The sequence below is a fragment of the Lactuca virosa genome, chromosome 8 (assembly GCF_052849685.1).
Source record: "Lactuca virosa cultivar CGN04683 chromosome 8, Lactuca_virosa_CGN04683_v6, whole genome shotgun sequence".
Lineage (NCBI taxonomy): Eukaryota > Viridiplantae > Streptophyta > Magnoliopsida > Asterales > Asteraceae > Lactuca > Lactuca virosa.
In genome coordinates, this window is record NC_136433.1 from 353148963 (window position 1) to 353172802 (window position 23840).

Sequence of the window (23840 nt, forward strand, 5' to 3'; positions counted from 1 at the left end):
ATGAGATCAAGGAAGCGATGGACCGTTTAAGGTCGTTTGTGATATAAGGCTACCCTTGGTCATGTAGCAATCACTTTTAGCCTTGGATTTAGTGACGTTAGGATTCGACGCATGGACCCGATCGGTTGTATCAGAAGGTCGTTAGAGCCATAGTGGCAAGATAACTAATGGAAACTATTGACAGACGAGGATTTTGTTCGGAAGTCGTGCAGGTTGACTGTGTGGGAGTCTTTTGGCTCAGCAAGCGGGCCGAAATTCGGTATTTCAGATGACTAGAAAACAAATTGAGACCAGGGAGGTCTCGGTGGATTTTGGAAAGCAGCCAGGAGGCAACATACTGTTTCAGACAGTTCAGTGTTTCAGGCAGTTCAGTGTTTCGGGCAGTTTCAGTGTCTCAGGCAGTGTTTTAGGATTGCAAGTACGGATGGAGTAACTGGTTGATTGAGAAATGCTAATTCATTCGCAGTGGGATTAAATAATCCCAGATTAATTGATTTGACCCTGTTGCGCAACTCTCATCTGAGTCTAACCGTTGCAGGAATACATCTACTGCTCGAAGGATTATCTGAGCCTTCTATCAAGTATAAGTATTCTGTAGCTGTTTATGGAAAATGACTTTGTTTCCCTTTTCAACAGCAGTGTGATTGGTGACATTTCGGTGTGAGGGGTCTGACAGGAAATCAGACCACTGGGACCTTAGGTTTCAGATTTCAGGAGAGGTAAGATTGGTTTTATTTGAGAGATCGAGGAGTCATTCTTCACCGAGCTTGAAGAATTACTCTAAGGATGGTCTTATTAAATCGGGATAGGCCGTTGAATGATCATAGTTGGAAGGGTTATGATTGTTTTGCTATCAGTTGAGAGATTGACAGAGAGTTGATTCAGCTCGGGCGAGCTGTTGGGAAGCCAGGTTATGGTAGATTTCAGGTCTCAGAAGGTAGTAGTGATTTGCAAGGTGATGCGTGTAAATAGCTACACCTAATTTTATATTTATAACCTAACTTAACTAACTAAATTGCACCTAGGCAGTGTACCTAGTCAAATTATAGAATAGTCGGGGTAAGTCGGGTGTCGATCACAGGGAACGATTTTGACTAATTAATCTATCTACTACTAAATTAACCTAATTATTAATAAAGAAATAGGATTTATCTAATTTTGCAAGTTTAGATAAACTTAAGTCTTTAACACAAATTCAATCAGTAAACAAAACACTTATGTTAGTTCGAATCCACTTTCCCTCAATGGTTTATAAATTAGCTATGACAATTACAGTTGGTTACCAATTAAGATAGTATTAGCAATTTAGTTCTAAATCTACTAACATTAATTAATTCATGTAAATCAAAGTATGTTCACACTTAAGTTAACACAAAATCAATTATTTAATGGATTGGAGCTATGTAAGATTGATTAACAAAGCACAATTATATTCTTATTTGAGTTCTCTAGCACAACCTAATTCAATAATTAATTGCTTAACAAATATTGGTTTGATCCTAGCTCTAATAATATAATATTCACTAAATTATCAGATATTCTAATTCATGCAAATTAATGGTCATCAACTACACAGAATAAGAAATCAAAGCAATCAAATACTAAATCAAACATGCTAGGTTCAATCAATTCAACACGAGTCTTAACCAACAAGTAAATCAAAGCTAAAGTATTACACCATGAGTTCCAGCTTCATCTAGCTAACGTAAGCAGCTAGATTTAGCTGGACATACTAGCTAACAAAAACAAATAACTCATATTCAAAGACATAATTAAAGTTTAACAAATTCTTAAACTAATATGAACTTCTCCTCTTCTTAGATGCTAATAGCTAATTCCAGAACTTTTCTCCTTCTGAAAATCGTCTCCAGGAACCCTCAAGGCAGCCAAAAAGTCCCTTAAGTCGTAATGAGCAAGAGTATATATAGTTTCTGATTTTTCCGAACTCACATCGTGAATAGATAAGTCTCATGACGTGAATAGTAGATTTCCGTGTTAGCTAAGGACTCTTTTTCGCGATGTCTATCTTCTGGAAGATTCGTGTTCACGTCGTGAATCTATAAGCCTCACGACGTGAAGTCAACAGATTACGTACGCTTCTTTCTTATTTTATTCTCTAAGCCTCCAAAGTTCCATGTTTTATCATTTTTAGTCCTTTTTCTCAAAAATGGTTCTACTTGGCTGCAAAGAACAATTTATCCTCATAAGTACCATTATTCAATGCAAATAACCAAAATATTAATAAAAATATAAGTAAATATTGCCTAAAAACATCTATAAATATGGCAATATCAAAATACCCCACACTTATTCTTTGCTTGCCCTCGAGCAAATCTAATTATTTTTACTCAAACTCTCATCACTAACATCACATAAAGCAATCCATTTCAAACTCAGCCATTATGCCAAGACCTCAACGCATGCATTTGTGTCTAAAGTTTTCCTATGGACCCCCCTTAATTCTAAATACTCACAATCCTCATAAACACTCGCCCACTTCTTTTGAACAATGCTCATTTTATGCATCCTTCCTAATCCATCCGCAGAAAACTTTCTAACCTCAAGGTATTATTGTAAGGCTACCCAAGCATACATAATGTAGAGAATTACAACTTTAAGATACCACAATATGGAGCTCTTGAATTCTTCACTTTCTTTGATATTTGATCTTCAATTTCTTTGAATTCACCATCTTTTTGTGTGATTTTTGGTATCTTCAACTTTTGATTTTTCAGAGCTTTTGATATTTGATCTTCAAACTTTATACTTTGATTGGTCCAAAAAATTTTCAACTTTTCGGTAATTTCTCTCTTTTTTTACATGTACTCATTTTTTTTTCACTCAAAACGTACATGCTTAAGCAGGGGCGCTTAACTTCAACCCTTATTGGTTAATGTATTAGCCTATGTGCAATGACTACATAAGCTTTCCTAGATATATTTCAAGTACAGGCTGCTAAACATATTGCATCCCTCAAACTAAGCGAGGTTGTGTTTTTGTCCCATGATTTCACTAGAATAAAGGGGGCCACAACTGCACTATAACGTATATTGGCTCAACTAAACATTTGAGCTCTCATCGGATCATCCCATGCAACACTAGTAACTAAAGTTCAAATTATTATTATTAGATTAATTTATTAGATTATTATTTCAAACCTTTTAAAATTTATTACTAAATTTTTTCAATTGTCTAAATTTTCTAGCAATTTACTTTTTACTTTACTTTTTCGACCCCCTACCCACACTTATTACATACAATGCCCTCATTCAAATTAAAGCAATAAAAGTGAGAAAAATGAATAGACTCCCCTGGGATAGTAGTGGCGAGATCAAATTCCAATCGTGCGAATGAAATGTGCATCTCGAATATGGACTTCTTCTAAATAGGAACTTGGATCTTGAACTAGCGAATTATGTAGATGTGTCAACAAACATAGAATCGAAACTTAAATCTTCAACAAATGTGGTGCAAATCTCCAAAGCGTAAATACAAATGTGGGAAAGCATACGCCACATTGAATGTTAGAGAAAACGAGCCAAAATAATCTTCATAATAATCCCAAGAAGAAAAGTGGTGAACCATGAAGTAAAATGCATCAATGGGCTTCATTTTTGTGAACATACGGATTCACGACGTGAAGGTGTATGCCACGGCGTGATGTAACTAAAAAGCGTGTTCTGAAAAACCAATAATACTGGACTCACGACGTGAATAATAAGTATTCACAACGTAAGAACTAGGCAGTCAGAAAGTGATCATGCCTTCATCTATTGTCTTCAACCAAATGTATTAATTGAATAAGATCCTTCTAATGCAACATTTTATGACTCTTCTCTAACTCTCTTCTCTCTCTTGACTCACCACACACTTATTTAAAAATTTTGGGTCGCGACTCTAAACTCTAAACGACGCTTGGTTAGATGTAAACGCTCTCATCTCGACTTTCCTTCCCGTGACTCTTTTAGCAAATATGGAAATTAACAACCAAAAGAAATAGAAAAGTAACATAATAGGTTAAAGAGTCTTACAAACCAAATCAAATTTCAAAAACAAAAGAAAAACCAAATCAACTAAAAACTAAAAACTAAAATAAGGCGATCAATCGTCATCTTCATCTCTTTGAGCTCCACTCGTTACCGATCCATCTCCTCCTTGACTTTGATACTCGCTCCACCTAGGGCAAATTGGGTAATGATACCCCAAATGAGGAGGTTGCTCCACATGCAAGTGTTGCACCAAATTCTCCACCGTTCCACCAATCCAATTTACACTTAATGATAACTGATCAAAGTATCCCGACATGTCTCCCCCAAAGTTGGGTTCTCCCATGGGTGCATGCTGGTGCACCGGTTGTTCTCTCTTGCCTCTTCATCTCACATTTCTCATTCCTCTTGTCCTCGGTTGCGGCTGTTGCTCGGGTTGGTCGCTCGGTTGCTCATTACCATCATCATCAGAATTCATAATCCCCCAATGTGATCCATAATTCCTTACCACCCTCATCGTCTCCAAATACCCCAAAGTAAATTCATTGCCTTCCATACAAGTCAAGGATCTCGTGATGTCGGGAACTATAACACCATAGGACCGGGCCAAATGGGTAATAAAATGGCCTCCACAAATAGGGCTCCCAGGGCGGGAACTCACGGCATAATCCGCCAAGTAGCGGGCCAAAAAGTATGGGATGTTGCAACACACCCCCGACTGTAAAATGGACCATAAAAAGAACAAGTTCAGCTTGGTAACCTTGTCCCCTTGGCGTTTGTGGTTGATAGAAAATGTGATGAGTCGGTGGATAAGACGGTGAATTGGCGAATTGATACTGCTTTCCGGTGACACCCCAGAATTAATACCTCCGATGCAATGTTGCTCTAGAACTCGGACCCGGAAATTCCATTCTTGTATCCATGGGCAGCCTCCCTAAAAAACATAATTAACTCATGAGTCATGGTCTCATGGGTCTCATACAACCCCATCCTCCAAGAAAACTCGACCAAACTACATTCTCGGTATTTTCCACCTAGACGGAAAACCAAGGCTTGTTGGTAGGTCGGGTCTTGGAAATTTTCATGGAATGCCACAGTCGAAAAGAACTCCACACATAACTCCTTATACACCTAGACAGAAAGGAACCGACATGATCGTAGCGCATCACACTATGATTTCCGCATTATGAGATCTTTGGGTATTGTAGTCTGATAATACTTTTCTATGACATGTTTTAGTTATTTGAAATACTGATTTTTGATTATGAAATGTGTTAACCCTATGGATGTTTCAGACTACTGGTTTTATACCTACTTAATTCAAAATGAAAAATTTGGCTATGAATTTTGGGATGTTACAAGTTGGTATCAGAGCTTTGGTTTGAGGGATTCAGACACACTTTCGGGGGTGTCTAGACTCAAATCGAGGGTTTGAAAGGTTTTTACAAGAAAAATAATTTTTCTAAAATTTAAAATTAAGGTTTTGAGAAAGAATAAGGAGTGTGATGTGTGGAATCGGCCGAGCTCAAGTAAGTTTTCCCAAGATACCACACATGTTTGTTATGATTATATGATATGATCCGCATGTTAGATTAGAGCCAAGGATCTCGGAGAGATGTCTTTGTATTCTTGGGTGAGCTTGTAGATTTGTATGTTAGAACGGATCAGTCAGTGGTAGGATGGCCTGTTTAGGTTATGCCTGATTGTTTGAGCCTTAGAACTGCATGATAGTACAGATTCCTGATAAGAGGAATGAATGACTAGATTGGATTATTTTTGTTAGTTTTTCCGTTGTCCGAATGTTGCTTGCTTTGTGCTTTGTGGGGATCTTAGCAATGAGAGGTAGATATTAAGTGAATATGCTAAGTCACATGTGGCACAAGCTGGATAATCTCTGAGTAATGGACTTGGCCCTATTGCGCAACTCTTGTCTGAGTCCAACCGTTCTAGGATTGAGTCTTTTACTCAAAGAATTATCTTATTTCTGTTGTATGTGACTATATTCACGAGGTAGCTAGTTGACATTATTGGGCATCTTTCAGCAGCTTAGGACTGGGTGGGTTCGGGAACCTAGGAAAGCCTAGGATATGGTTCATTGGGTTAGTGGTGCGGTTTAGTGAGTTTTGGGTGCATCGGTTTGAGGAAGTGACTTTAAGGATTCGGGAGGATTGCTGAGGAAAGTATGGATAGGTGTAGAAGGTAGTATTGGGCTCGTACTACTGAAAGCACATGATCCATAATCGAATCGGTGAGAGTCTTGGAGAATCTGAGAACCGTTGGAGAGGAGAATCCTTGGGTATGTTTTGATCAACGGTTTTGTGGTTTTTTAGTTTGGAAATTAGCACTCAGGAAGGAGGTTCTGGGTCGGGTCCTGACACAGGTGCAGGTACTGAGTTGATCAACGAGCAGATGCGGGAGTTCATCTCGTTGGAGATTACCGGCGGTATGATGGAGCAGACTCCTATGATCTCGGGGTTAGTCGAGGAAGGGATTTTGGAAGTATTGGATAGTTGTCTCGGGGCCTTTTGGGTTGAGACTGTAGCATGGCAGCTAGGGGCTCATCTGGAGCCCAAGGCTTGTGGATCCCTAGTATCCCTCAGGGAGGAGGACCCTATTGTTAGCTTTAGTCATTCGGGATCGGAGGAGATTTGTGCGCTGTGTCGTCAGCAGAGTCAACCACGTGATCAGATTGTCGCTGAGATTTCACGAGCCCTTCGTGAGGGATTGCCTCGTATCATTGGTCGGATCACTGACAATTTGATGGTCAAATTAGAGGAGTGGGCCGCACTCTCACGTGCTGCAAGTGCAGCTGGTGGGGCTCGTAGTGAAGAAAATGTGACTTTTGGAAGCGCAGCTCGGAAAAAGGAAGCGGACACCTATCTTAGGACGATTGGAAGGAGGTGGAGGGTCTGACTCGCCTAACTTGGGTGTTGGAAGTCAGGGATATCTTGAGGTGTGTGGCAAGTGTGGGGGAACCTATGGGTTTTCTTGTCACAAGTTTAGGTGTTTCAAGTGTGGAGAAAGAGGGCATCTGCATCGGGATTGTAAGAAGGATCAAATATGTTTTCATTGTCACCAGCCAGTTCATTTCAAGTCCCATTGTCCTGCTTGGGTGGCGGAGAGAGTTCAGGTTCCAACGCCTATTGTTCCATAGGAAGTTAAGATCGAGCCTCAATAGATTGCTGGTATGTAATTTGAACTCCCCTTTCTCTAATGATTTTATTGTGTAATTACTCTTGATCAGCGATTGTATTTTCTTTGGAATCTCACCGAGTATGGGTAAGTGTTATCTTCGGGTTAGTTCTTGATTTTGCTGAATTTGTGCCTTCTTGCATAATGTGAATCTTTAGTGGTGTAGTAAGAGGTCGAATCCTTATACATAGCGTGTCCTTAATGTTCGGTTGTTGTTCTTATATAGCCGAGGTCGGTTCAAGGAATGTAAACAAAGGAGTTAAGTGCACTAGAACATGTTCCCCACTTCAAGACATACCCTAGCAATCAAGGAATTCCAAAGAGCTTTTTTACTTTAGGTGAGTGTTAAATTATTTGAGAGAGAAGATATACATAGAGATGCATATGCTATATCCCAGGCCGGATCTCTTCCAATCACGCAGAGGGACAACATATGCCTAAAATAGATAGAGGGATAGAGAGGTAGAAAAGTGCATATGTTGTGTCCCAGGTTGATCTTTCGATCATGCAGAGAGGACAACATATGACTGACATAGATAGATAGAGAGATGCATAGAGAAAGAGAGAGAGAGAGAGAGAGATGCATATGTTGCGTCCCGGGTCGGATCTCATCCAATCACGCAAAGGGGGCAACATATGACAGACATAGAGGATAAGAAAGAAAAACAATTTCATATAGACCAACTTTATCAGAACCCCCCAGTCACCCTATCAGCACCATAATTAAGGACATAAGTCCGTACGTCGAAGAAGTGTTGAGCCATAGTTCTAAATGATAAGTAACTTTAATGTATCTCGCAGGCTCCACTGTTTATCTCACTGCTCAATATATCCAAGCGTCGTATGGTCAGTCCAAATGTAACTATCTAAGTCCAGATATGTTAACACTATCAAGTCCTTTCATTGTCAACAATGTCTAGTTCTTTAATTTTGAATCCTTCGTGCCTACCAGCATATTGAAAAACAGAGTCTAAACAATTTAGTTTCAGTGCATTACACGTATTTCAGATTGCCCTTTAACACTAAACTTCATATCACTTCCCAAAAACACTTATGAAAGAAAACATATTTTTGGGATTTTTTTATTTTATAATAATTTTTTGGAATTTTTGATTTTATAATTTTTATGAAATTTTGATTTTATAATTTTTTTTGTATTTTTGATTTCTCCCCCAAAGTTTGTGCATAGGGAAGAAATGAAGTAAAATAAATGCGCAAATTTAACAAATTTGTCTTCAAAACGAAGCATTTTAAGAAAACCTCAGAAGTATCGAGAAGAAAAATCAAACCGTAATTCAACAATTGAAGATGCATCCAGATGACCTAAGAGCAGCACACAGATGCAGCAATGTTGTAGGAACCCATTTTTATACGAACGGTGGATGCGGAAGAATAATATCTAGAAATTTATCGTGTATCAAAATATAAAAATATGAAGAACATGATGAGCATTCTTAAGATGAGAAACAAAAGAGAGATAATAATAATATTCATGAAGAACAATGCTGGGAGAAAGAAACTCTCCCTGTATGGGAGAAATCCCACAACTTTCTCTCTCTAGAGATTACATCTTAGAAAAGGTGCATGTTAAGAAATGACTATCTCTCCCTTTATATATGAGGGAGAGACAAATACACCAACAATACAAATAAAAGGAAAAATACAACCTAACTATCACTCATTATTTGTAGAGCATTTCGATGCTCCAACATTCTCTCCCTAAATGCTTACAAATGATGAGAGATCCAATAAGTGATACAAAGCTATAATACAGTAATCCGACTAGCAAGTGTGGTACTAAAATGAAACATAGTGAGAACCAAATGCTGAAATGTCTCTGAAACTCTGAAGTGTCTGTGAAGTTTGAAGCTGGCCATGAATCTATAACAATGAAGGTCTTCGGCTTCAAAGCACAACTAATGAAGCAGAAAAAATAAGATCCAAATCTTCAAACCAGTCATAATCACCAAAAGAAGAAGGTCACCATTAGCAAGTAGAAGATCCAATAAAAGAAACACTTCTGCTTCAAAAAGTCTGAAAAACATCTCGAGTCTCGAATCATAATACACCAAGATTCTTCAACGAATAACCTGCTAAAAATGTGAAGCATCCATAAAATGAAGTCCGGATAAAAATAATGTGAGTCCAAAGACATTGTCCAGCAATGCCAAAAATTTGATCCAAGGATCAAAAATAAGTGCCACGTCACATCGCCAAAATAATCTTCGTCTTCAACATATCACAAATCCAAACTCGTGAAACCATAAGATCTGAACCGGATGCGAACACAAAATCATCCTGTGGTAGAGTCCGAATAATAAATAATCTGAATCGGAAAACATCGAGTAATGCCAAAAATTTGATCCGTGAAGACCAAAAATGAGTGCCACATCGCATCACTAAATAAATAATCATCTTCAGAAGTCTTCAAAAATCCAAACTCAAACAATCATAATAACCAAATCCGGATGATATTCTCTCCCTATTTTTGATAACCAATGACCGGATATCAAACATCAACAAATCATTGGAGGGAGAGTGTCCGATACCAAGAGCCAAGAGAGCTCTCCCTAGATGTATGAAGGGTCTCGATAAGACACGAGAAATCGAGTAAACAAGATACTCTGCGGTCATGAGAAGCTGGGTGATATACTTGCTAAAGCTGCATGAACAAATACCATAGAACGAAGAATCACTGCATGCAAAAAAATCTCTGTTGCACCGAAAATATGCAAAAAAAAATATCCAAACTGCGGTGTCGGAACTCTCGAAGTGGTCTTCAATAGAGAATAAAGTCTGCATGCTCAAGATACATGATTCGTCAACAAAAAATCAAGAGCGACAAGTCATAAAATACCATAAAGTGAAGAATGCGGTGCAAATATCACCAAGAATAATATGAAGTCCAACCGCGGTATGTAGTAATCATCCAAAATAATCGGCATGAAATGAACCAATGTGACAATCCAAGGTTCGGTTGTGGCAAAAATTGGTGTTAAAAAAATAATTGGTGTAAAAAAAAATAATTGGTTTTAATACAAAAAATTGGCTAAATAAAAATAATTGCCAAAAAAAATATTAGCTGAATGAAAAATAATTGGCGTTAAAAAAAATTAATTGAGAAAAAAAATAATACTAAAAAAAATGGCTGAATAAAAAAAATTGAAGTTTAAAAAAAATAAGAGGGTTTAAAAAAAGGGGATGGGCTGATGAGAGGGGAGGAAAAAAAAGGAGGGGAGGGGAGGAGAGGATGAAGAAGGAAGAAGAGAGGGGAGGTGGGGAGGGGCTGAAGGCTAGTAGGAGAAAGGAGGAGGAGGGTCGAAGTCAAGGAGGAGGCTGCTGATAGAGGGTGGTTGCGGTAGGAGGTGGGTTGCGGATCGGGGGGGTGATTTCGGATGAGAGGGGGTGAGGCGGGTGAGGTTGCTGATGAGATGACTGCGGGTCTAGGGTTCGGACGAAGGAGTTGCGGATGATGACGATTTGGTTGCGGACGCGGACTGCAGTCAAGGGAGACTGCGGTATGCGACGAAGGTCACTGCGGTCCGAGCTGTTGTATGCGAGCTGCGGTCCGAACAGACTGCGGTCTGTGGAGAGGACTTCGGTCCGAAGGGCAGGAAGGTTGTGGGCTTCTCGGCTAGGCTAAGAGGTTGCAGACCAAGGCTTAGCTGAGAGGTTGGGTACCAAGGCCTGAGAGGGGCTGCGGGGAGGCTTCTTAGGAGGGTCCGGTAGGTAGTTTTTGGCTGCGGTTCGGGGCTCCGAGAAGGGCTGAACAGGTGACGAAAAATGCTATTTTTTCATGAAAAATGGTACCGCAAAGGCCATTTATTCATATTTTATTGAGGGAATCTTTTATACAGCTTTTTAAGTCAAAAAGTGCTCTTGGGAAGGCAAAGATAAGGAGTGTACAGGGGGTTTTTAGGGACAAAAGGTGATGGGATTTGTCATAGTCACATGGTTTTTACTTGGGAAGGCAAAAGTGAGTGGAGTACTCTTTACCCAAAAGAGCAAAAATTACAAAGTGCTTTATGCAAACACATATTACGTCCAAATAATCATCAAATCAAAGATTCACAGCACTAAAATTATGAAGAACAAGAACTTCATACCTTTGAGAATAATAGTTGTTGGGTAAAAAAAATCTTCAATAAAGAGATGCTTTTCTCCACTTTCTTCAAGAACATAAATTTCAGCAGTGAATTTGAGTGAGCAGCAGCAACATAATTATTTTACTAAATAAGAATCACCCAGAAAAATAGAAAACTCATCAGAAATTTCCGGTTTGAACCCGAAAATTCTTGCAAAAACACGAAAAACTTCAAGATAATCACCGAACGGGAGTCGTTCCCTTGAACTAGTCGATTAAACCTTCAAGGTACGGCTCTGATACCCGTTATAGGAACCCATTTTTATACGAACGGTGGATGCGGAAGAATACTATCTAGAAATTTATCGTGTATCAAAATATAAAAATATGAACAACATGATGAGCATTCTTAAGATGAGAAAGAAAAAAGAGATAATAATAATATTCATGAAGAACAATGGTGGGAGAAAGAAACTCTCCCTGGATGGGAGAAATCCCACCACTTTCTCTCTCTAGAGATTACATCTTAGAAAAGGTGCATGTTAAGAAATTACCATCTCTCCCTTTATATATGAGGGAGAGACAAATACACAAATAATACAAATAAAGGGAAAAATACAACCTAACTATCACTCATTCTTTGTAGAGCATTTCCATGCTCCAACAAACGTGTTCAGCCTCAGCTGTGTTTCAATTCCGAAATGAAGTTTAGATATTCAATATTCATCACGTAATTAAATGTGATCGCCATTTATGATCCTTTCTTTCTTCCTTCCCGAAAAGGATACATACCCTCAACTAAAGTTCTGAATGTCGTACAGATGAGAGATGTCTCCTATCATGTGCCTGGAACAACCACTATCAACATATCGAAGTCTGATGATATTCCTCCATAGCTGCTCCGGCACCGAATGCGAGATTAGTTGCTATTTGGAACCCAGTCCATTTTGAAACTGGATTTACCATTACTATCTACATAAGGTACTTCTTTCCCATGACATATCTTGTTTATTAGATAAGAAACATGAAGAAGTTACAGGACTTTTGGACAATTTTGAAATTTGACCCTTGGGAACCCATTGGTAATTAGGTTTAGGCATTTTTAATGTTTAACCTAATGGGTGCTTCAACACTTGATTTTGAAATGGAACTACCTTTTGGTTTAGATTTGGATCTCAAGTGTGAGCTAGAAGACGGTCCTTGAGATGAAATCGACCTCACCGATTTCGGTTTGGCTAAACCATCTCTTGAATTAGGCTTCTTGTCCAACAGGCCCTTTTGGTCCTTGGGAGTCTGATATTTGTCCTTTTTTAGCATTCCGATCACCATTATGTGAATGTGACGTTGAAGGATTTCTTTTGGAAGATCTCCCTATTGGCATGTTCTGCCAACCTTGTTCATAGTAAGGAACATATGAATGATGTGGGCAATTTGTAGCAATGTGACCGGGAGTCCCACAGTTAAAACAAGTCCGTCTTTTCATATAAATAAGGTTGTGACTTGGTCCTTGTCCAAATGAAGTTTGTTTTAAGGGACTTCCACAGGAACAAGCACATGAACATTTACTAGACTGTTTAACAGACTTTTGTGGCTTTAATTTTTCAATAGTGGGAGTATCATCATCACAAGATTTTAAATCATTTTCAGCAGAACTAGAATTATTATGGTTCTGCTCATCCCCATCATGCACAGTGACTTTATTTACACATGAAGTAGAAGCATTAGAATCGTTCACATTATCATCATTTACTGTCTCAACTACAGCAGGTTTACCATACTGTAGGTGTGCTTCCCTTGCCACTTCTTCCTCAGTTAAAGGAGTAAAAGTGTAGTTATCATTAAATGGAGGATGAACACTATCATACCCTAGACCCTTTTTGTCATTCCATCTAAGTTGTTTTTCAATCATTGTTTCAAGTTTATTACTTGACACATCAGATTTCTTAAAATTAAAATCTGCATTTTCAAACTTAATTTTGAATGTGTCCAGCTCGGCAGTTAGACTGGTTATCTTTTCTTGAACATAATCATAATGTTCATATTTAATGTTGTATTCCTCCTTAATTCTTTTTAGGTATTTGGTTTGGGCCTCTAATTTTTCTTTTAAGGGCTTTTGGGCCTTTCTGAGAGTATATCCTTCATATTTGAGGTCCTCAATTTCCCTAATTAACAACTCATTGTGTTCATGGTATTTATTTATTTTGTCTTCACAGGATTGAGAACATGAGGTTTCACTTACCTTGGTGATTGAAGAACTCATTATTCACCAAAAAGAGTAATTTACCAAAAAATAGATCTGATTGTGTAGCCAATAAAAATGCCCTTTGACTTGAAACCTTGAAAGTCAAACTTTTTGTCCAAAGAATAACCTTGACTGAAAGCAAGGCTTCTAGACGAAGAACAAAAATTTCTCGAAACGAAAAGGAGGTTACTGACCGAATACGTGACTTCTGGACCGAAAACTAGGTTTTAGGCCGAGAATGCGAGGCCGAAGTCGTGGACCGAAGACGCTTCACCGAGAAGGCGAGGTTGACCGAGAACTTGAAAACCAAGAAGAAGAACTGACCGAAGTCTCGCACCGAATACTCATACCAAAAACGGAAGCTCGTACTGAGAACTCTCTTGACCTAACCGAGAACGAGGGCCACCACCGAGCTAACCTTGTGCATTCGTGGTGAGTTTGAAGAAGCAGAAGCTTGAAGGAGGAGCAAGGACGTGTGGGAGGAGAGTAGATCCAAAATTTGGGCTTCATTTTTTAATCATCTGAGGTATAAAGCTTCAACCTTTTCCCTGTCTTGCTTAGATCTAGTTTTAGGATGCTTTCTTCAAGTTTTGGTCCATGTATGTTGGTTGATGGGATTTTGACGTCCCATGTGGGCAAACCCTTCAGATCTAGGGTCTTGAGGGGACTTCATAGCATAAAGGTGCCAACTTTATGGCCATGGAAGTCTTATGCAACTTTTAGACCATCTTTTTGGTCTTCTGAGCCCTAGTAGATCATGCATGCAAGTAAAGATGGGAGCTTTACGTGACCAAATTGTCCCTAGAGTCCAGATCTATGACCTCATGGTCTATCTTGAAGTTTTGATAACTTTTGGAGTTGGATCTAAGCCTTTTTGGGTTAGGGTTTGAGTTTTTTGTGTTGGGGAGAGGTCCTTAATGGGTAAAGTTGGAAACTTTAGCATTCTAGACGAATTTCCAGGTTGGATCCAGAAGATAGGGCCTTGATTTGAAGAATAGGGACTTAATGGGTTAAGAAGGGGCTAACAGACTGAGGAACTCGATGAGTTCAAGGATGGACTCGACGAGTTGATTTAAAAGTCCCGACTCTGTTGGTAAGGAAGAACGCAGCAAGTTCATGGAGGAACTCGGTGAGTTGGATCGCGAAATCATGATTCTGTTATTTATGGGAACTCGCCGAGTTGAAGGGTAACTCGACGAGTTGAGTCAAGTCGGAGTGTTGACTTTGACTTTGACTTGGATGTTAACTTTGACCTTGAGTTAACTTTGACCAAGGTTGACCCCTATAGGGTTATGAAGTACAGAATGGGTTCTAAAGGGTGGTTTCATGTAAGGGTTTAGGCCGAAGTTGGAAAAGTGGGCCATTGATGGGCTTTCATGTATTTTATAGTTTGGGCCTTGATGGGTCGGGGTGAAACGGTCATTTCACCCCAAGTAAGGATTATGGATCATGGTTTGGAACCCAATTGCAAATTTGGTGATATTTTGGTATTGATAGCTCGAGGAGTTGCAAGGGCAGCAGCTAAGAATTTCTTGCACTGAGATTCAGCAGTACAAGGTGAGTTACCTTCCCGGTAGCAGTGGGTCTAAGGCACCAAGGCCATCCCACTAGTAGGAGTTTGTAGTTGGATGATTGTCTTTGTGATAATTGTATGGTATGCCACTACCTGTTATGATTTATGTGTTAGTATGCTATGATATTATGTGATAGTGGTAGGAGGGGTGAGATAGACCCCGTAGCCGGTTGAGATAAACCAGAGGGTAGGTTGGGCACCCAAATATGCCTGACAGTATGTTTATGATATATTATTATGTGATAGTGGTAGGGGTGAGATAGACCCCGTAACCGGTTGAAATAAACCGGAGGGTAGGTTGGGCACCCAGATATGCCTAACAGGGTAGGTCGAGCACCCAAATATGTTTGACATGGGTAGGTCGGGCACCCGGATATGCCTGACAGTATGTTATATTATTATGTGGTAGGGGTAGATGTGAAATAGTCCTCGTAACCGGTTGAAACAAACCGGAGGGTAGGTCGGGCACCCAGATATGCCTGACTGGGTAGGTCGAGCACCCAGATATGTTTGAAAGGGTGGGTCAAGCACCCAGATATGCTTGACAGGGTAGGTCGGGCACCCGGATATGCCTGGCAGTATGTCTTTATATGGTATGATAGGGGAACTCACCAAGATTCGTGCTTACAGTTTTTAGTTTTGGTTTCAGGTATTTATTCTTCAAAAGGAAAGGAAACGACATGATCGTAGCGTATCACAATATGATTTCCGCATTATGAGATCTTTGGGAGTTGTACTATGATAATACTTGTCTATGACATGTTTTAGTTATTTGAAATACTGGATTTTGATTATGAAATGGGTTAACACTATGGATGTTTCAGGCTACTGGTTTTATACCTACTTAATTAAAAATGAAAATTTTGGCTATGAATTTTGGGATGTTACAAGTTGGTATCAAAGCCTTGGTTTGAGGGATTCCTACACACTTTCGGGAGTGTCTAGACTCAAATCAAGGGTTTGAAAGGTTTTTACAAGAAAAATAATTTTTCTAAAATTTATAATTAAGGTTTTGAGAAAGAATAAGGAGTGTGATGTGTGGAATCGGCCGAGCTCAAGTTAGTTTTCCCAAGATACCACACATGTTTGTTATGATTATATGATATGATTCGCATGCTAGATTAGAGTCGAGGATCTAGGAGAGATGACTTTGTATGCTTGGATGAGCTTGTAGATTTGCATGTTAGAACGTATCTGTCAGTGGTAGGATGGCTTGTTTAGGTTCTGCCTGATTGTTTGAGCCTTAGAACTGCATAATAGTACAGATTCCTGATAAGAGGATTGAATGGCTTGATTTGATTATGTTTGTTAGTTTTTTCGTTGTCCGAATGTTGCTTGATTTGTGCTTTGTGGGACTCTTAGCAATGAGAGCTAGCTATTAAGTGAATATGCTAAGTCACATGTGGCACAGGCTGGATAATCTTAGAGTAATGGACTTGGCCCTATTGTGCAACTCTTGTCTGAGTCCAACCGTTCTAGGATTGAGTCTTTTAATCGAAGGATTATCTGATCTCTCTTGTATGTGACTATATTCACGAGGTATCTAGTTGACATTACTGGGAATCTTTCAGCAGCTTAGGACTGGGTGGGTTTGGGAATCTAGAAAAGCCTAGGATATGATTTATTGGGTTAGTGGTGCGGTTTAGTAAGTTTTGGGTGCATCGGTTTGAGGAAGTGACTTAGGGGATTCAGGAGGATTGCTGAGGAAAGTATGGATAGGTGTGGAAGGTAGTATTGGGCTTGTACTACTGAAAGTACAGGATCCATACTCGAATCGGTGAGAGTTTTGGAGAATCTGAGAAGCGTTGGAGAGGAGAATCCTTGGGTATGTTTTGCTCAGCGGTTTTGTGGTTTTTCAGTTTGGAAATGAGCACTCAGGAAGGAGGTTCTGGGTCGGGTCCCGACACAGGTGCAGGTACCGAGTCGATCAACGAGCAGATGTGGGAGTTCATCTTGTTGGAGATTACCCGCGGTATGATGGAGCAGACTCCTATGATCTTGGGGTCAGTCGAAGAAGGGATTTTGGAAGTATTGGATAACTGTCTCGGGGCCTTTTGGGTTGAGACTATAGCATGGCAGCCAGGGGCTCATCTGGAGCCCAAGGCTTGTGGATCCCTAGGATCCCTCAGGGAGGAGGACCCTCTTGTTAGCGTTAGTCATTCGGGATCGGAGGAGATTTGTGTGCCGTGTCTTCAGCAGAGTCAACCACGTAATCAGATTGCCGCTGAGATTTCATGAGCCCTTCGTGAGGGCTTGCTTGGTATCATTGGTCGGATCACTGACAATTTGATGGTCAAATTAGAGGAGTGGGCCGCACTCTCACGTGCTGTAAGTGCAGCTGGTGGGGCTGGTAGTGCACGAAATGTGAGTTTTGGAAGCGCATCTCGGAAAAAGGAAGCGGACACCTATCTGAGGACGATTGGAAGGAGGTGGAGGGTCCGACTCTCTTGACTTGGGTGTTGGAAGTCAGGGAGATCTTGAGGTGTGTGGCAAGTGTGGGGGAACCCATAGGTTTGCTTGTCAAAAGTTTAGGTGTTTCAAGTGTGGAGAAAGAGGGCATGTGCATCGGGATTGTAAGAAGGATCAAATATGTTTTCATTGTCACCAGCCAGTTCATTTCAAGTCCCGTTGTCCTGCTTGGGTGGCGGAGAAACTTCAGGTTCCAGCGCCTATCATTCCGCAGGAAGTTAAGATCGAGCCTCAATAGATCGCTGGTATGTAATTTGAACTCCCCTTTCTGTAATGATTTTATTGTGTAATTACTCTTAATCAGCATATGTATTTTCTTTGGAATCTCACTGAGTATGGGTAAGTGTAATCTTCGGGTTAGTTCTTGATTTTGCTGAATTTGAGCCTTCTTGCATAATGTGAATCTTTAGTGGTGTAGTAAGAGGTCGACTCCTTATACATAGCGTGTCCTTAGTGTTCGGTTGTTATTCTAATATAGCCGAGGTCGGTTCAACGACTGTAAACGAAGGAATTATGGTTAGGATTCAGCGGGTAAGTCTTCCAGTATCGCCAAGATTCAGCTGCCGTAGTATTTGTGCTTGGAATGGCTTTCGGGATTGCAGAGAAAACGGGGTTGTCACGGAGGATTTGGTTGGAGCATCCATTCTTTGGATTTAGAGATCGGAGTACGGTATCATTTCAAGGCATCTGGAGTTATCAGTATCGTTGTGATTCAGAAAGTGTTCTTTTAGCCTTCAGAGGTTTATATTATTTTAAGTTCGGCTAGTAATTGATCGCTAGCATTGGTAAGCACATGTTGTCAACAGTGGATTATTAGAAAGTAAGAATGACTGGGAATCCTTCAATGCTCACGTACCGTGAAGACTTAGTCTTATCTAAGTGGGGAAGAACCGATCAGAATTTCCGAGAGTCGGATCGAGAGGGGAACTAGGATAAGTTCTGCTTCCTGGTCAGGAAGAAAGACGACTGAAGTGGCTATCTAGATTGAGGATTGTGTGAGTTGGGAGTTCGGAAAACGTTCCAACATTTTGTCCATGCTTTTCCCTTGGTATCGGATAGCAGGTTCTAGGGACCAGGTTAGAGGTCCAGTTAGGACTCGAGTTCAGGTGAGTGTTAGGTCAAGTGCATGTTCGACTTAGGATGGGTATAGTTGGATTGGTGGTAGGATCAAGGTTGACAGATAGTGCTAGAGTGTTGTAAGTCTGCGGGTGTAGCCGTAGCATTCACAAGGTTGGCAGATAGTGCTAGAGTGTTGTAAGTCTGTGGGTGATGCCGTAGCATTCACAAGGTTGGCAGATAGTGCTAGAGTGTTGTAAGTCTGCGGGTGTAGCCATAGCATTCACAAGGTTAGCAGATAGTTCTAGAGTGTTGTAAGTCTGCGGGTGTAGCCGTAGCATTCACAAGGTTGGCAGATAGTGCTAGAGTGTTGTAAGTCTGCAGGTGTAGCCGTAGCATTCACAAGGTTGGCAGATAGTGCTAGAGTGTTGTAAGACTGCAGGTGTAGACGTGGGATTCACTAGGTTGGTAGATAGCATGGGCGTGTTCTTAGATCGCGGAACAGTAGTACCCACCAGTTCGGGTGTAGAAGTGGGGGCGTGGCAAATCCACGGATTGGTTTACGGATTTCCCCAGATGAATTAGACCTAGTCGAGCCAATGAAAAGACCGTAGGAACACCACTGCAGTCATAGGATCAAGGAAGCGATGGACCGTTTAAGGTCATTTGTGATATAAGGCTACCCTTGGTCATGTAGCAATCACTTTTAGCCTTCGATTTGGTGACGTTAGGATTCGACGTATGGACCCGATCGGTTGGATCAGAAGGTCGTTAGAGCCATAGTGGCAAGATAACTAATGGAAACTATTGATAGACGAGGATTTTGTTCGGAAGTCGTGTGGGTTGACTGTGTGGGAGTCTTTTGGCTCAGCAAGCGGGCCGAAACTCGGTATTTCAGATGACTGGAAAACAAATTGAGACCGGGGAGGTCTCGATGGATTTTGGAAAGCAGCCAGGAGGCAACATACTGTTTCAGACAGTTCAGTGTTTCAGGCAGTTCAGTGTTTCAGGCAGTTTCAGTGTCTCAGGCAGTATTAGTGTTTTAGGATTGCAAGTACGGATGGAGTAACTGGTTGATTGAGAAATGCTAATTCATTCGCAGTGGGATTAAATAATCCCATATTAATTCATTTGACCCTGTTGCGCAACTCTCATCTGAGTCTAACCGTTGCAGGAATAGATCTACTTCTCGAAGGATTATCTGAGCCTTCTGTCAAGTATAAGTATTTTGTAGCTGTTTATGGAAAATGACTTTGTTTCCCTTTTCAACAGCAGTGTGATTGGTGACATTTCGGTGTGAGGGGTCTGACAGGAAATCAGACCACTGGGACCTTAGGTTTCAGATTTCAGGAGAGGTAAGATTGGTTTTATTTAAGAGATCGAGGAGTCATTCTTCACCGAGCTTGAAGAATTACTCTAAGGATGGTCTTAGTAGATCAGGATAGGCCGTTGAATGATCATAGTTGGAAGGGTTATGATTGTTTTGCTATCAGTTGAGAGATTGACAGAGGGTTGATTCAGCTCGGGCGAGCTGTTGGGAAGCCAAGTTATGGTAGATTTCAGGTCTCAGAAGGTAGTAGTGGTTTGCAAGGTGATGCGTGTAAATAGCTACACCTAATTTTATATTTATAACCTAACTAACTTAACTAACTAAATTGCACCAAGGCAGTGTACCTAGTCAAATTATAGAATAGTCGGGGTAAGTCGGGTGTCAATCACAGGGAACGCTTTTGACTAATTAATCTATCTACTACTAAATTAACCTAATTACTAACAAAAAAATGGGATTTATCTAATTTTGCAAGTTTAGATAAACTTAAGTCTTTAACCCAAATTCAATCAGTAAACAAAACACTTATGTTAGTTCGAATCCACTTTCCCTCAATGGTTTATAAATTAGCTATGACAATTACTGTTGGTTACCAATTAAGATAGTATTAGCAATTTAGTTCTAAATCTACTAACATTAATTAATTCATGTAAATCAAAGTATGTTCACACTTAAGTTAACACAAAATCAATTATTTAATGGATGGGAGCTATGTAAGATTGATTAACAAAGCACAATTATATTCATAATTTGAGTTCTCTAGCACAACCTAATTCAATAATTAATTGCTTAACAAATATTGGTTTGATCCTAGCTCTAATAATTTAATATTCACTAATTTATCAGGTATTCTAATTCATGCAAATTAATGGTCATCAACTACACAGAATAAGAAATCAAAGCAATCAAATACTAAATCAAACATGCTAGGTTCAATCAATTCAACACGAGTCTTAACCAACAAGTAAATCAAAGCTAAAGTATTACACCATGAGTTCCAGCTTCATCCAGCTAACATAAGCAGCTGGATTTAGCTGGACATACTAGCTAACAAAAACAAATAACTCATATTCAAAGACATAATTAAAGTTTAACAAATTCTTAAACTAATATGAACTTCTCCTCTTCTTAGATGCTTATAGCCAATTCCAGAACTTTTATCCTTCTGAAAATCGTCTCCAGGAACCCTCAAGGCAGCCAAAAAGTCCCTTAAGTTGTAATGAGCAAGAGTATATATAGTTTCTGATTTTTCCGAACTCACATCGTGAATAGATAAGTCTCATGACGTGAATAGTAGATTTCCGTGTTGGCTAAGGACTCTTTTTCACGATATCTATCTTCTGGAAGATTCGTGTTCACGTCGTGAATCTATAAGCCTCACGACGTGAAGTCAACAGATTACGTAAGCTTATTTCTTATTTTATTCTCTAAGCCTCCAAAGTTCCATGTTTTATCATTTTTAGTCCTTTTCTCAAAAATGCTTCTACTTGGCTGCAAAGAACAATTTATCCTCATATGTACCATTATGCAATGAAAATAACCAAAATATTAATAAAAATATAAGTAAATATTGCCTAAAAACATCTATAAATATGGAAATATCAAAATACCCCACACTTATTCTTTGCTTGCCCTCAAGCAAATCTAATTATTTTTACTCAAACTCTCATCGCTAACATCACATAAAGCAATCCATTTCAAACTCAACCATTATGCCAAGACCTCAACGCATGCATTTGTGTCTAAAGTTTTCCTATGGACCCCCCCTAATTCTAAATACTCACAATCCTCATAAACACTCGCCCACTTCTTTTGAACAATGCTCATTTTATGCATCCCTCCTAATCCATCCGCAGAAAACTTTCTAACCTCAAGGTATTTTTGTAAGGCTACCCAAACATACATAATCTAGAGAATTACAACTTTAAGATACCACAATATGGAGCTCTTGAATTCTTCACTTTCTTTGATATTTGATCTTCAATTTCTTTGAATTCACCACCTTTTTCAGTGATTTTTGGTATCTTTAACTTTTGATTTTTCAGAATTTTTGATCTTTGATCTTCAAACTTTATACTTTGATTGCTCCAAAAAATTTTCAACTTTTCGGTAATTTCTCTCTCTTTTTTTTACATGTACTCACTTTTTTTTTCACTCAAAACCTACATGCTTAAGCAGGGACGCTTAACTTCAACCCTTATTGGTTAAGGTATTAGCCTATGTGCAATGACTACATAAGCTTTCCTGGATACATTTCAAGTACATGCTGCTAAACATATTGCATCCCTCAAACTAAGCGAGGTTGTGTTTTTTTCTCATGATTTCACTAGAATAAAGGGGGCCACAAATGTACTATAACGTATATTGGCTCAACTAAACATTTGAGCTCTCATCGGATCTCCCCATGCAACACTAGTAACTAAAGTTCAAATTATTATTACTAGATTAATTTACTAGATTATTATTTCAAACATTTTAAAATTTATTACTAAATTTTTTAAATTGTCTAAATTTTCAAGCAATTTACTTTTTACTTTACTTTTTCGACCCCCTACCCCACACTTATTACATACAATGCCCTCATTGTATGCATAAAATAAATTAAAGCAATAAAAGTGAGAAAAAGGAACAGACTCCCCTGGGATAGTAGTGGCGAGATCGAATTCCAATCGTGTGGATGAAATGTGCATCTCGAATATGGACTTCTTCTAAATAACAACTTGGATCTTGAGCTCGCGAATTATGTAGATGTGTCAACAAACATAGAATCGAAACTTCAATCTTCAACAAATGTGGTGAAAATCTCCAAAGCGTAAAGACAAATGTGGGAAAACATACGCCATATTGAATGTTAGAGAAAACGAGCCAAAATAATATTCTTATTAATCTCAAGAAGAAAAGTGGTGAACCATGAAGTAAAATGCATCAATGGGCTTCATTTTTGTGAAACATACGGATTCACGACGTGAAGGTGTATGTCACGACGTGATGTCACTAAAAAGCTTGTTCTGAAAAACCATTAATACTGGACTCACGACGTGAATAATAAGTATTCACGACGTGAGAACTGGGCAGTCAGAAAGTTATCCTGCCTTCATCTATTGTCTTCAACCAAATGTCTTAATTGAATAAGATCCTTCTAATGTAACATTTTATGACTCTTCTCTAACTCTATTCTCTCTCTTGACTCACCCCAAACTTATTTAAAAATTGTGGGTCTCGACTCTAAACTCTAAACGACATTGGTTAGACGTAAACGCTCTCATCTCGACTTTCCTTCCCGTGACTCCTTTAGCAAAACTAGAAATTAGCAACCAAAAGAAATAGAAAAGTAACATAATAGCTTAAAGAGTCTTACAAACCAAATCAAATTTCAAAAACAAAAGAAAAACCAAATCAACTAAAAACTAAAAACTAAAATAAAGCGATCAATTGTCATCTTCATCTCTTTGAGCTCCACTCGTTCCCTCTCTATCTCCTCCTTGACTTTGATACTCGCTCCACCTAGGGCAAATTGGGTAATGATACCCCAAATGAGGAGGTTGCTCAACATGCAAGTGTTGCACCAAATTCTCCACCGTTCCACCAATCCAATTTACACTTAACGATAACTGATCAAAGTATCCTGACATGTCTCCCCCAAAGTTGGGTCCTCCCATGGGTGCATTCTGGTGCATCGGTTGTTCTCTCTCGCCTCTTCGTCTCACATTTCTTCTTCCTCTTGGCCTCGGTTGCGGCTGTTGCTCGGGTTGGTATCTCGGTTGCTCATTACCATCATCATCAGAATTCATAATCCCCCAATGTGATCCATAAATCCTTACCACCCTCATGGTCTCCAAATATCCCAAAGTAAATTCATTCCCTTCCATACAAGTCAAGGATCACGTGATGTCGGGAACTATACCACC